This window comes from Myotis lucifugus, unplaced genomic scaffold (assembly GCF_000147115.1).
Source record: "Myotis lucifugus unplaced genomic scaffold, Myoluc2.0 scaffold_448, whole genome shotgun sequence".
NCBI classification, from domain to species: Eukaryota; Metazoa; Chordata; class Mammalia; order Chiroptera; family Vespertilionidae; genus Myotis; species Myotis lucifugus.
The window spans coordinates 401,908-408,457 of NW_005871496.1; the positions used below are offsets into that span (position 1 = coordinate 401,908).

A 6,550-nucleotide genomic window follows, 5' to 3' on the forward strand; every position below is an offset into this window, starting at 1 on the left:
TATTCCCAAACCAGGGAGTCACTGGGCAGCTGTAAATTCCACCACAGAGAAATCGGGGTGCTGCTGGATAGACGCTGCTCAACAAGCGTGTGCCCTATCCTCCAGGTGAGCAGAAAGTGCCTATCCTTAGTAGGGCTGCATTCTGCACTCCACCTCCACCGCGTGGCTGCTGCCCTTCCTCCTATCCCAACCAACCTCATCTTACCTATGCTTCCCGTGGGCACCCAGAAACAGGTCTGAGCAGCCAGAGTAACTACATAGTCTCCTGCTCTAACACATATTGAGGAGGGGCTAAATAAGCTTTCAGTCCAAGATTTTCTGTTCAGCTTGCCCACATTTTTCTTTTTTCTTTTTTTTCTTTTTTTAACAAAAACAATTCAACCTCATTTATTGTCATCTGGTAGTAACTTAAGGGTATTGTAAGCCAATATGAATAAATGGGTAAGAAATATTCTCCCAACAAAGGACACAAAAAACACAAACTGTATTGCTTCTCAGTAATTCCTCACTTCATTAAGTCATTTCTAGGTGGAGACACTTTGGAGCAGAGTAATATTATCTCCTTTCAGCATGATCCGGCCTAGTTGTTTTCTTGACTTTGTTTTCGAATGAATCTCTTCTGCATCATCTAATACGAGGTTCATATACTCATCAAAACCAATGATACAGCCTTCTATCCGCATATTCACTTGCTCATAAAGCCACACCTGAATCCGAGATCTATTTTGCAAGTATCTGAAGATGAGGTTGATGGGCTGCACCATCACCTTCTGCACCTTTTGGCCCTGGCCACGGTACACCATGGTGGAAGCTGACAAAGACCACACTAAGCCGCACGCTCCCTCGGAGCCACTTCTGGAATAAAGAACCCCACATTTTTCTTTTTAATGGAACTATTCAAGCTATTACACAAAACAAAAATTACCCTTACTGCTTTGCATATGTTCTAGAATATCATTACCCTTGAAATCATCTAAAACATATTTTTTAAAATATGTTTTATTGATTTCAGAAAGGAAAGAAAGGGAGAGAGAGAGAGAGAGAGAGAGAGGCATCAATGATGAGAGAGAATCATTGATAGGCTGCCTCCTGCACACCCCCTACTGAGGATCGAGCCCACAATCCAAGCCTGTGTCCTGACTGTGACCTTCTGGTTCATAGGTCGATGCTCAAACACTGAGCCACACTGGCCAGGCTAAAACATCTTTAAGTGTGTTTTTCTTAAAGATTTTCTGCATTCTTAGATGTGATTATATTATTATTTAGAATCAATGTTTTCCTCAGCAAATACACCTTTGGTTTTATAAGGAAAATCAGTGGGAAAAACATTTAGTAGAGAAAAGAAGTTCATCCAGGAAAACTTTTTTCACAAAAGTATATGCTCCTAAGGTGAGGTACACTTAGCTACCCTGTGATCAACTCCCTAATATTTACACTAATAAAAATTTTTTCTGATAATCTGCCTCTTTCTCCTAAATGAAAAGTCTGGTACTCAAAAAATATTAATTAGTATTTTGGCATATTTGGATCCTTTTATTTTGCTTGAATATACAAGTACTAGAGACCCGGTACATGAAATTCGTGCACGGGGGGCGGGGGGCCTCAGCCCAGCCTGCACCCTCTCTAATCCGGGACCCCTTGGGGGATGTCCGACTGCCAGTTTAGGCCTGATCCCAGATATCGGGCCTAAACCGGCAGTCAGACATCCCTCTCACAATCCTGGACCGCTGGCTCCTAATCACTCACCTACCTGCCTGCCTGGTTGCCCCTAACTGCCCCTCCTGCTGGCCTGGTTGCCCCCGCCGGCCTGGTCGCCCCAACTGCCCTCCCCACCGGCCTGGTCACCCCATGCAGTCTGCTGTTCAGTCGTTTGGTCTTCCCTCACTAACCCCCCTGCTGGCCTGGTTGTAGGCAGCCATCTTGTGAGGGTGTGAGGGTTAATTTGCATATTACCTATTTATTATATAGGATAGTCCTAGCTGGTTTGGCTCAGTGGATAGAACGTCAACCTGTGAACTGAAGGGTCACAGGTTCGATTCTGGTCAAGGGCACATGCCTGGGTTGCAGGCTCGATCCCTAGCAGAGGGCGTGCAGGAGACAGCCAATCAATAATTCTCATCATTGATGTTTCTATCTCTCCCTCTCCCTTCCTCTCTGAAATCAATAAAAATGTATTATATATATATACATAAAATATATATACACACACACACACACAAGTATATACAATTCTAGAATTCCTAACACTCCATAAAAAATAAAGGCCCACTTCCAAGGTCTACCTGAAATTGAAGTTCTTCAGTTCCCTGTTTCAAAACCTACAGCCCTCATCCTTCCTCCTCCCCTGGTTCTCACACCTCTCCTGACTGGAGGCCACCCTCCGCCACACCCCACACCTGCCGGTGCTGCCTCGCAGCTTGAGGTGCTCACCTTCAAACACCTTGTAGGCTTTGGAAGGCAGGGGGGGACTGCTGCACAGGGGCTCCTGCAGTCCGACTGGGGACTGCGGAGGTTTCCTGGCAGCTTTTCCAGCTGTTGGCTAAGAAAAAGTTATACTATTGAGATTGATTTCTGTTGGTAGCTGACCTACCTTTGCTTGTTTCATCTCCACCACAATTTTCTTCAGTTAAACTAGAAAATTCATCTTCCACCTCGAGGGCCAAAAAGAACCTTTTCCCTTGTCTGCAGAGACGCCTGCTGGTCAAAGGTTTTAACTACATGCTACTTGGCCGTACTCCTTTTTCCATTCTGCTAAAACCTTCCAGTCCTTTCTATTTCAAGTGCAGGCAGTTGAAAACCACAAACCCACATCAGGAGCCAGAAAGCTGGAATCCAAATGGAACCTGGTTCCAGGAAGCTGGATTTCTTTGTGGCAAAAAAAAAAAAAAAGTACACTGGGCTAAAATTATGGTGGCGCTTTGGGCTTAGGTTAACAGTCTCCACTGCCGTTTTGTGCCACCCAAGGATATCTTCAGCTATCCCCATAGTTCTTGTGACATTTTAAAAAGATTCATTTCCACGTATTTTTATTTACTTATTATTTTTTAAAATATATTTTATTGATCTTTACAGAGAGGAAGGGAGAGGGATAGAGAATCAGAAACATCGATGAGAGAGAACCATTGATCAGCTGCCTCCCGAACACCCACCACTGGGGATGTGCCCGCAACCAAGGTACATGCCCTTGACCGGAACCGAACCCGGGACCCTTTAGTCCGCAGGCCAACGCTCTATCCACTGAGCCAAACCGGTTAGGGCTATTTTTAAAATGAGTTCATTCTTTTGGCACGTTTAAATAGCAGCCTGGCATTATGAGTAAAAAGAGCAAGAGTTTTATTTACCATTGGACTTGTCCACTTACAATTTCATCTCTGAGCCTCCGTTTTCTGTTCTGGAAAAATCACTCATACCTCATGGGGTTGCGAGGAGAAAAAAACTGTCACAAGTATGTAGAGGGACCTCGATTACAGTCTAGTACAGAGTATGTACCGAATATTAACTTCCTCCTTCTAAAGGGCAAAAGCATATAAATAATACCATGCTGCTTTCCAGATAATTTCCAAAAAGGTTAGGAGTGAGTGAGAAAGGAACTAGGGCTGTGAAAATGGATTAGCTTCAGAGTTAAAGCGAGAACTTTAGTTTTGAATGTTTTGGTTTGATTTACTAAATATGTATAGTTCAATCTTTGGAAGTTGGACATTTTTATGATGCAACTATACATGTCCAATGAAAACATTCTCACTCTCACAATGTTATAAAGTACTTATTATTCCCACTTTGTAAAAGGTCAAATTACTATTGGCTCACACGGCCAGTAAGTGGTGAATTTGGGAAGCAAATCAAGGCCTTTCAGTCTCCAAAATCAGTTGTCATTCCAAACTTTAGTCTATACCAATGCTGTGGTCTGCTAAAACAAACAAACAAAAACCTGCTATAGCCGGCTGGCTCGGTGGATAGAGCGTTGGCCTATAGACGGAAGGGTCCTAGGTTCGATGCCAGTCAATGGCGCCCTGGTTGGGGCACATGCGGGAGGCAACCAATTAATGTGTCTCTCTCATATCAATGTTTCTCTCTCTATCTCTCCCTCTAAAAATCAATGGAAAAAATATCCTCAGGTGAGGATTAAGCTTTAAAAAAAACAGTGATTTTTTTTCTTCTAAAATATATTTAAAGTATACATGTAAGAAAAATGCTAAAATATTTATATCATTTTTATGCAACAATCTGCTTAAAGAATGTGTGCATGCAGAATGCAGGTGCCCTGTGAGAAGAGTAGAGGAGCTCAATGAGAAGGGTCAATCCCAGTACCTTTTTTTTCTCTAAAACTCATTCAGAATAATATATGTAAAAAATTACTAATTATATTTATACTACTGTTTTTATTTTATGCAATAATCTGCTTTTAAGAAACTATACATCCAATATGATCTTTAACTGTATTTTTCTTTTAAAATAGTTGTTGATTCTTTTTTTTTACATATTTTTATTGATTTCAGAGAAGAAGGAAGAGAGAGAGAGAAACATCATTGATGTGAGTGAATCATTGATTGGCCTCCTACACAACCCCTACGGGAGATCAAGCCCACAAACCCAGGTATATGGCCTGACCGGGAATTGAACTGTGACCTCCTGGTTCATAGGTCAATGCTCAACCACTGAGCCACACGAGCTGAGCCCAAGTAATTCTGATGCACGCTCAAGTTTGAGAACCACTGCTAGCAGCCTGATACAAGTGACCAGATCATCTTCTGACCCTACCTCATCCTACATCCAGGTCAGACTGCTGTGAAAGCATTTGGGACCCTCATTGTGTTCCTTTGTTGAATTATCTATCCCCCTAGTCTAATGAGACTTTGTAAGAAATGTGTTTTATTCCTGGGTCCCCAGGGTCAAGAATGGTGCCTGCTTACCACAAATCTTAGTACATGCTTGTTAAATAAATAAACCAAAAAATGACTTTGAGTTCTTCACTATTATTTTCATACTAGAGGCCCAGTGCACGAAATTCGTGCACTGGGGGTGGGGGAAATCCCTCAGCCCGGCCTGTGCCCTCTCACAGTCTGGGACCCTTGCTCCTTACAGCCCACCTGCTTGCTGCTCCCTACCACTCGGCTCGCTGCTTCTCAGTGCTGCCACGGAGGTTCCTGCCACCTCCGCTGCACTCACCAGCCATGAGCCCGGCTTCTGGATGAGCAGCACCCCCCCTGAGGGAACTCATTGTAGCTCCAGGCCCTGGTTGGTGTGGATCAGTAGTTAGAGTGTCCTCCCACGCATCAAAGGGTCATGAGTTCGATTCCAGGTGAGGGCACATACACAGGTTGTGGGTTGCTTGAGCAACTGATCAATGTTTCTCTTTCTCTTTCCCTCTCCCTTCCTCTCTCTCTAGAATCAATGAAAAGAACATATCCTTAGAGGAGGACTTAAAAAGAAAAAAAAATGCTGGTTTTGTTCAGTGGATAGTGCTTCTGCAGGCAGACTGAAGGGTACCAGGTTGGATTCCAATTGAAGACATATACCTGGGTTGCCGGCTTAATCCAGGGCCCTGGTTGGGGATTCAGCAAGAGATAACCATTTGATGTCTCTCATATTAGTTTCTGTCTTTCTCCCTCCCTCCCACTCTCTGTAAAAAAATAAATAAATAAACAAAAAAAAATCAATGCAAAAATGTCCTCAGGTGAGGATTAACCAAAACAAACAAACAAACACCCATTCCCAGTGTGATTATTGAAGGAGCATATGAAGTATTTGTTGAATGAACGGGAAGGGATGAGACTTTGCTTTCTAACTGTTTTAGCAACTCTGCAAGCCAGAGGGTTTATTTTTATTTTTAAAAAAATATATTTTATTGATTTTTACAGAGAGGAAGGTAGAGGGATGGAGAGTGAGAAACATCGATGAGAGAGAAACATCCATCAACTGCCTCCTGCACACCCCCTACTGGGGATGTGCCCACAACAAAGGTACATGCCCTTGACCAGAATTGAACCCGGGACCCCTCAGTCCACAGGCGGATGCTCTATCCACTGAGCCAAACTGGTTAGGGCCAGAGGGTTTATTTTTTATTTTCATTTTTATTGATTGATTATTTTAGAGAGAGGAAGGGAGCGAGAGAAACATCAGTGTGTTGTTCCACTTACCATGCTCTCTTTCGTTGCTTCTTGTCTGTGCCCTGACCAGGGATCCAACCTGCAACCTTGCTGTATCAGGAGGAGGTTCTAACCCACTGCTCAGGGTGCTGCCTGTCAGGGCCCCTCAACAAAATCCCTCTGGTGTGCCCTGGCCCCTGCTGTGGGTCGGAGCTCCTCTGCCACAGCAAAGGTTTGGATTCCATTCTGTCAGGTTTTGGGTTTGATTCCTGGTCCAGGCTGACTGCTGCTCAGCAAGTGACTGAGTTCCATTGAAGTCCATGTGCTCTAGTCATTCGGCAGGGACCGGGGTTCCATGGCTGACTTGGCCGACTCAGATCCCTGCTACCCCCAGTCCTCCATCCAGGGCGACTTCAACTATAAAAGTTGCGTGGCCTCCAGGTAGGTCGCCCTCTCCATGGCTC

At 44.0% G+C, this 6,550-nt stretch overlaps 1 pseudogene across 1 annotated transcript; it reads right to left on the reverse strand.

Annotated features, from left to right (window-relative positions):
• Positions 1-467: 467 nt before the first annotated feature.
• LOC102434344 lies at positions 468-885 on the reverse strand (annotated as a pseudogene). The gene has a single exon (XR_001351193.2). The product of XR_001351193.2 is annotated as a small nuclear ribonucleoprotein E pseudogene (transcript).
• Positions 886-6,550: the final 5,665 nt, after the last annotated feature.